We start from the raw sequence: 9,270 nt of genomic DNA, 5'->3' as shown, positions 1-9,270 counted from the left end.
ATGACCACGCTGCAGCTTTGCAGATCTCTTCAATAGTGACTGATCTTAGATGAGCCACCGACTCAGCCATGGCTCTAATTTTGTGAGCCGTGACATGGCCCTCTAAAGTCAGTCCAGCTTGGACAAAAATGAAGGAGATGCAATCTGCTAGCCAAGAAGAAATGATGCGGTTTCCGACAGCAACTGGCATTAAAAGAAATAAACAACTGGGCGGACCGTCCGAGGGAGCTCGTCTGCTCCACGCAAAAAGTGCGCAGCTTGCTTTCGCCAGGGCTTGTAAGATGAGGGAGAAAGAATGTTGGCAAGACAACTGACTGGATCAGCTGGTACTCTGATACCAGCGCCAGTAAGAACTTTGTCTGCATGCGGAGAACTACTCTGTTAAGATGAGAAGTAAGGTAAGGCGCTTGAGCTACTAGAGACTGAAGCTCACTGACCTTACTAGTTGAAGGAACAGCCACTAAGGAAAACGACCTTCCAGGTCCAATACTTCAGATGGCAGGAATCCAGTGGCCCGAATTGAGCTTGCAGCAGCTAGATGAAAACGACATTGAGACCCCAAGATACTGGATAAGGAGTGATAGGGACTCTGAACGAAGCAGAAGAGCCAACTGTCAAAATTATTGGGGGTGCTAAGCCCAGCAGAAATAATCTCCCCTAGACACATACAAGGAATTCTCTCAATATTGGGGGAGAAATAAACCTCTCATGAAGTGGACAGCTAAAGGCTGACCTTTCACACGTTGATGATAAGCTCTTATTGCACGAAGATGAATACTGACAGAGTTGGTCTTGAGACCAGACTCAGACAGGTGTAGAAAGAACTCAAGCAAGGTCTGTATAAGACAAGAGGCAGGATCTAGGGCCTTGCTGTCACACCAGACGGCAAACCTCTTCCATGAAAAAGAATAACACCTCTTTGTGAAATCTTTTCTGGAAGCAAGCAAGAGTCGGGAGACACTCTGGAAAACTCAACGAAACCCACACTCTCAACATCCAGACCGTGTGAGCCAGAGATTGGAGGTTGGGATGTAGAAGTGCCCCCTCGTTCTGCGTAATGAGAGCTGGAAAACATTCCAACTCCAGAAGAAGAGGGAATCCTATCTGACGCAGCTAGAAAGGAGCAATCAGAATCATGGCTCCACAATCTTGCTTGAGAATCAGCAAAGTCTTTTCCACCAGATGTATGGGAGGATACGCATACAGAAAACCTGTCCCCCAAAGAAGGAGAAAGGCATCCGATGGTAGCCTGCCATGAACCTGCAGCCTGGAACAGAACTGAGGGACTTTGCGATTGGACTAAGTAGCAAAAAGATCCACTGAGGGGGTATCTCACTTCCGGAAGATCTTTCGAACTATAGGCATGCTCAACAACCATGACTGTAGCATTATCCTGCTCAGCCTGTCGGCCAGACTGCTGTTTACGCCAATTAGATAAGTGGCTTGGAGAAAACATGCCGCGTTGCGGGCCCACCGCTACATCTGCATGGCATCCTGACTCAGAGGGCAAGACCCAGAACTCCTTTGTTATCGAGTGCATCACAACCCGATTGTTTGGTTGAATTAAAATAATCTGGTTGGATAGCCAGGAGGGATGCAACCTTCGTCAGCAGCTTTTGACTGAGTAAGGTGGACGGGACGCCTCAGAATCAAAATGGAGAGAATTAACCACCTCTGAGGGGAATTCCGAAGACTGGCGAACAGTTGGGTTACCTCCTCTAGATACCCTAAACTTGATACCACTGGGAAGCTAGGATGCACTGAGCGGATGTCATGTGCAAAAGTGCCATGGGAGTTACGTGAACTGTGGAAGCCATGTGTCTAGAAGTCTCAATATGTACTGTGCTGTAATCTGTTGAGACGGGCAATCATCGTGTTAAGGGAACACATGCACTCCCAGTCCATGAAGATACGCTGCAACAACAGCCAGGCACTAGGAAAAAACATACTCTGGATGCAAAGAGAGTATAAGTATCCTGTAAGTCCAGAGAGCATAACCAATCGTTTTCCTGAAGTATGGGAAGAAGGATGCCCAGGGAAAGCATCCTGAACCATAATCTGTTTAGGCCCCTTATGTCTATGATGGGACGCAACCCACAAGGAAGGACCTGGAATAGAATCTCAACCCTTCTTGCCCTGGTGGAATGGGCTCGACTGCATTGGCGCTGAGAAAGGCAGAGAGTTCCTCTGCAAGTACTCACTTTTGATGGAAGCTAAAGGATTAAGCTTCCAATGAACAATGTGGAGGGTTTGATTCCATATTGAGAATGTATCCTAACCGGACTATTTGAAAAAACCCACCGGTTGGAGGATAAAAGAAGTCACCTTTGGTGGAGAAAATTTAAACTTCCCCCCCGACAGGCAGATTGGCCGGTACGGACATTTTTTTTTTTTTTTTTTTATAGTGGCTATGCTGAATTGGAACCAGTCAAAAACCCCTCTCTGGTTCCTGGGGAATAGCTGCAGGGGCCTGATTAGGTGCACGCCGCTGACTAGAACGAGCGTGCTGAGGCATAGCCTGAACCGGCTGTCGAGAAGTAGGAGTATAGGTACGACCCCTTAAGGCACAAGGAAAACTACTCTTCTCTCTAAAGAACTTCCGAGATGAGGAAGTGTATGCACAGCATATCTACAATTTTCTGCTGAGTCTCCTCCTCCAGGTGAGAGGCACACAGTCATGAGAGTCTGCGCATCACTGTACCTAGAGCAGAAATCTAGGTGTTACATTACAAGTGTCGAAAATGCCCTTGGACAGGAACCTGCGACACACCGTGTGCTACCTGACCACTTGGTGAAAAGGTTTAGCCTACTCCGGTGGGAATGCTCGTAAAGATCTGACAGGACTTGATTTTGGACGCGATCATGCCAGCCTGGTACGCCATTCTCCAAAAGAGGCTAAGGATGTATGCTCTAGCCCCGGGGGCGCCGAAGTAAGTTCTTAGAACTCCTATCTGTTCTGAGTGGCAGAAGACTCAGGTGAAGATGGTAGTCCAGGACCTCGAGCATCTGGGCATTGGGATTCACAATCTCCACTGTAATGTCAGATGAACCATCATTGAACTGAGCTAACTACTCAAACAGAGCAGCTCAGATCCAAACGCGTCCGATATGGAGGCGCGGTAAGTTCTACTACGGGGTCAAGAAGTTGCCCCAGTAGGGTGTGAACACCCATACCAGAGGCAGCATCGGTGAAGGAGACCAGGTGAAAAGCTAGATGCCGCAGGAGGCGGTAGCACCCATGGCATCCAATGGTACCCATGGTCCCGAAGCCAAGGACAAAATCTGGAAATGCAAGGGAATCGAAACCAGACTGCCAGACCATGGCACCGACGGTACCGATGATACACATGGTACCGATGGCCCCCGGTACCAATGGTACCCATGGTACTTGGTACCGATGATAGTCATGGTATCTGGTATCGATGGTACCCATGATACCTGGTACCGATGGTACCCATGACATGTGGTACCGATGGTACCCATGATATCCGGCACCAACAGCACCGACGGTACCGATGGTACACATGGCACCGACGGTGCTCATGACACCTGGTACCAATGGCACCCATGGCACTGATGGTACCTGGTCATGATATCTGGTATCGATGGTACTCATGTGCCGACGGCATCCATGATACCTGATACCCATGTATCCACGGTACCGACGATACCTGATACTATGGTACCGATGGTACTCATGATACTCGGTACCGATGGGCGATGATATCTGGTACCGATAGTCGATGGTGCCCATGATACCTGGTGCCGATGGTGCCCATGATACCCGGTACCGACAGCACCCATGGCACCGATGACACTCGGCATCGACGGCACCCATGGTACCGATGATACCCGGTGCCGACGGGACCCATGGTACCGATGATACCCGGTACCGACGGGACCCATGGCGCCGACCATGGTACGAATGTTCCTGGTACCGATACTCCTCGGTACCGACGCACCGATGATATTCGGTACCGACAGTACTCATGGCACCGATGATACTCGGTACCGACGGCACCCATGGTACCGAAGATACTCGGTACCCGACGGTACCGAAGATACTCGGTACCGACGGTACCCATGACACCCAGTACCGATGGTATCCACGGCACCGATGATACCCTGTACCGATGGCACTGATGATACCTGGTACCGGTGTATCGACGTCCAATGCCAGGATACCTCCATAACAGAGGGAGCAACGCTCTCGGCACCGACTGATGTCTGAAGCCCGGATACCTCCATAACAGAGGGAGCAAAGCTCTGGGCATCTCCTTTGGGCATCCCTGGCAGAGTAGAATACGTCTCGTCTTTGAGACACTACTTGCGCTTCACAGGGAGATGATCCGGCCCAAGACACATCCGCCGATGCGTCCGAATGACCTGCCAAGCAGGAGGCGCCGAGGCAGGTGGAGACCTATTCGATGCATAACTATACCCAGCGTGCATCGGTCTCTGTCGGACTCCAGAATGATCTCCTTTGGGCATCCCTGGCAGAGTAGAATACGTCTCGTCTTTGAGACACTACTTGCGCTTCACAGGGAGATGATCCGGCCCAAGACACATCCTCCGATGCGCCCGAATGACCTGCAGAGCAGGAGGCGCCGAGGCGGGTGGAGACTCACTTCAAAGGTTACACCACTGATATTGTGTCACCAGGTTGCCCATTCAGTGGCTGACCAGGGATGCACCTGCTTAGGTTCCTGTTTTTTCCTGTGACATACACCTTCACCCCTTGTGGGCTTAAAGACAGTGGTGTACTGAAGCAGGCTCTCACAGCTCTGGAGAGCCATTTGTAAAGTTTTAATAAATGGATCCTAAAAATGTGGGCTTGTTTAGTTTGCTGGCGAGAGAGAGCCCACAGATAACAATATACCAGCACTTTTATAAGAAAAAAGAAAAAGAGAAGCTTATATGCTTTGTTTTCCTTTCAGGCACAGCCCCTTGTGACTCTGGCAACTACTTAACTTTTCCTTGCCCCAGGTACAAAAAGTACCTGTATATATAAGCCACAATGAGCCTGCCATGAAAGAGTACAAATGAAAAATAAAGAACACCCAAAAGGGTAAAATAAAAAAAGAGATTTTACTCCGAGGACCTGAAGAAAACACGAAGCACTAACGAACTCCGTGTCTCCTCAGACGCGGAAAAAGAAAAACTGAGGGGCGTGTCCGCACAGCGAGTGGGAAGAGGTGTGCGCACATGCGCAGTGCGATCGCTCGCGCTACGGAACGCAGTAGAAGAGATTTTTAGATTTTGCTATAAAATCCTCCGGGGCCGACGTGGCGTCACCCACTTGTGAGAATATCAGCCTGCTTGTCTTTGGAGAACTTAAAACTACACACATACACTCACTGACACACTGTATCTCTCTGACAAACACTCTTTCATACACTCAGTCACTCTTACACACACAATATGTCTCCCATACACTCTGTGACACACACTCTGACACAGTCACACTCTCTCACTCTCCACACGTAACAGCAATAGGAAAAAAAACCCCTGCAAACTCCTGTAACACAATAAAGGCTGACTTCCCTACAAACAAACCAGGGACAGCTTTATTTAACCAATCAAAAAAAAAAAAAGCCACTTCAATCAAAAACTGCCCCACACACACAGACACTCATGCACAGTCACAGTACCCCATCTCCGCAACCCCCTACTGTGGCTAACACACACATAAACAATTACTCATATCTCACACACACTCTCACACACTCATGCACTCTGACTCACCACTGTCTCATCAGACGGAAGGAGAGGAAGGGAAGGAAAAGAGGGGGTCATGGAACTTGGAACTACACACGCACTCTCTGTCACACTGTATCTCTCTGAGAAACACACACTCACACAGACACACACATTCTGTCTCACACATATAGCATCCTTTGTTACATTTTTTACACTGAATGATATATACCACATTGGAAGATGAGCATGTGAAAGATTCCTTTATGTTGAATATTTTTCCTTTGTGAATGACTGTGGGGTCCTGTGAAATGTTTTGGCATAGCTTGCAGATGGATATATTACAGGGAAGTGTGCACTTATCTTCTTTTTCAGTCTGTGTTGGGAGTTTACTTCTGATTAGCTTGTGTTTTAAGTTGGGTGACTGTCGGAAGGCCAGCACTGGTGGGGATGGGAATATCTCTTTCAGTAATTCATCCTCCTGGAGTAGAGGCTGTAGATCTCTTATGATTTTCCTCAGTTTTTCCAGCTCTGGGTTGTATGTCAGTACAAGGGGGTTTCTGTCTGTGGCTTTTTTTCCCTTGTACTGTAGCAGGTTTTCCCTGGGTGTTTTGAGGGAGGAGGCAACATTCTTGGAGATTATTTTGGGGTTGTAGCCTGTTTGAAGGATGCAGTCAGGATTTCAAGGTGTCTGTCTCTGTCCACTGGGTCAGAGCAGATACAGTGGTATCTTGTGGCTTGGCTGTAAATAATGGATTTTTTAGTATGTGAAGGATGGAAGCTGGAGTTGTGGAGGTAGCTGCATCTGTCTGTGGGTTTCCTGTATACAGATGTTTGTATATAGCCATCACTGATTGAGACCATGGTGTCCAAAAAACTGACTTTTTCTGGGGAGTAGTCAATTTTGAATCTGATTGTAGGATGGTATGTATTGAAGGAATAGTAAAATTGTTTCAGAGTTTCTTCCCCCTCCGTCCAGATCATAAAGATGTCATCGATGTACCAGTAGTATTTTAGAGGTTTGGTCTGGTATGTATTCAGAAATGTCTCTTCCAGTTCAGCCATAAAAAGATTGGCATATTGGGGTGCTGTCCTGGTGCCCATCGCAGTGCCCATTATTTGTAGATAGATATCATTGTTAAAGTGGAAGTAGTTGTGAGTTAAAATAAATTTGATTAATTTTGTAATAGTTTCTGGTGAGTATTGATGGTCCAGAGTGGACTTACACTTCCCTGTAATATATCCAGCTGCAAGCTATGCCAAAACATTTCACAGGACCCCCCACAGTCATTCACAAAGGAAAAATATTCAACATAAAGGAATCTTTCACACGCTCATCTTCCAATGTGGTATATATCATTCAGTGTAAAAAATGTAACGAAGGATGCTATATTGGAGAAACAGGCCAGATGCTTAAGACAAGATTTAATTTACATAGACATCACATGAAGAATGCTGGTGCCAGCCGGGTTCCTACCCCTGTGGGGCAGCACTTTACAAGACAAGATCACTGTACCAGTGATTTCACGGTAAGAATCCTGAAAGGTAACTTTAACACAATACAGGAACGTAAGACCTTTGAAGTCAGAATGATTGAATATTTTGACACCCAACAGACAGGACTTAACAAGGATCTGGGTTTTCTAGCCCATTATAAACCATAAAGTTGTATTCCTCTGTTTATCACCCTCCTCGCCTACCCACCCCCATCCCGTTAGACTATCAATGTAATGCTTTGATGTCCCCATGAATACCTCCTACCCACCCCCACCCTGTTAGACTATCAATGTAATGCTTGGATGTTTTACTTATATATATTGTCAGCTACCACATTTGCTTACTTCCCTTTTCAGAAACAATATCTTTCACATCCATCCTCTCCAACGCTAACAGAGTTATCATCCGCAAGCGCCAAGCAGAATACAGAGGTGGAGCTTTTTCTCTCCACTGCCATATGACCCGCTTGGCAATTAACACTGCTCTGTAGAGAAATGACGCGAGACAAGATGGTTTGGGTGCTGACAAATTGTAGTCTAGAAATAAAAGTTTAGGTGTCGATGTGCGGCCCCATTGGGACATCGTTACATAAGTACATAGGTATTGCATACTGGGAAAGACCAAAGGTCCATCGAGCCCAGCATCCTGTTTCCAATAGTGGCCAATCCAGGTCACATATACCCAGCAAGATCCCAAAAATGTACAAAACATTTTATACTGCTTATCCCAGAAATAGTGGATTTTCCCCAAATTCATTTAATAACGGTCTATGGACTTTTCCTTTAGGAAGCTGTTCAAACCTTTTTTAAACTCCGCTAAGCTAACCGCCTTTACCACATTCTCTAGCAACAAATTCCAGAGTTTAATTACACATTGAGTGAAGAAAAAGTTTCTCCGATTCGTTTTAAGTTTACTATATTGTAGCTTCATCGCATGCCCCCCAGTCCTAGTATTTTTGGAAAGCATGAGCAGACACTTCACATCTACCCGTTCAACTCCACTCATTATTTTATAGACCTCTATCATATCTACCCTCAGCCGTCTTTTCTCCAAGCTGAAGAAAGAAACACAACTAAGTGAGAGTGCAGCCTGGAACAGAACAGAAATGGGCCTAGGAGGGTGGAGTTGGATTCTAAACCCTGAACAGATTCTGCAGCACCGACTGCCCAAACCGACTGTCGCGTCGGGTATCCTGCTGAAGGCAGTAGTGAGATGTGAATCTGTGGACTGATGACCACGTTGCAGCCTTGCAAATCTCTTCAATAGAGACTGACTTCAAGTGAGCCACTGACGCAGCCATGGCTCTAACATTATGAGCCGTTACATGGCTAAAGTCAGCTCAGCTTGGGCATAAGTAAAGGATATGCAATCCGCTATTCAATTAGAGATTGTGCATTTTCCGATGGCAACTCCCCTCCTGTTGGGATCGAAAGAAACAAACAATTGGGCAGACTGTCTATAGGGCTTTGTCCGCTCCACGTAACAGGCCGATGCTCTCTTACAGTCCAAGGTGTGCAACTTGTCTTCACCAGGGCGGGTATGAGGACGTGGAAAAAATGTTGGCAAGACAATTGACTGGTTCAGATGGAACGCCCACAAAAACAAATGGGGTTCACACTTTCCACAACGGCAAAACGCAGTAGTTACAGGGTGGAAATGAACCAAGTTCAAGTGATCAGGCCACACACCAGGGTAAGATGCTTCAATCAAAATTTTATTTGGACCCTACACGGTCCGTGTTTTGGCTACAAAAGCCTTCCTCAGGGGTCAATCGATGAGTGCTCAGCTATATATTGATTAACGATGGAGTGTATGAATATCTTGGTAAAAAAGTGTGTAGCATACAACCGGAACAAGCTTTTGTAGCCGAAACACAGACCGTGTAGAGTCCAAATAAAATTCTGCCCAAAGCCACATCCAGACAGCTTCCTGACATAGAGGGCTAGATCCGGTGCCCCCCTGCTTGTTAGTGTAATACATTGCAACCTGATTGTCTGTCTGAATTAAAATGATTTGATTGGACAACCGATCTCTGAAAGCCTTCAGCACGTTCAAAATTGCTCGTAATTCCAGGAG

This window comes from Microcaecilia unicolor, chromosome 2 (genome assembly GCF_901765095.1).
Source record: "Microcaecilia unicolor chromosome 2, aMicUni1.1, whole genome shotgun sequence".
In the NCBI taxonomy this organism is placed as follows: Eukaryota; Metazoa; Chordata; class Amphibia; order Gymnophiona; family Siphonopidae; genus Microcaecilia; species Microcaecilia unicolor.
This window is presented reverse-complemented; position numbering follows the sequence as displayed.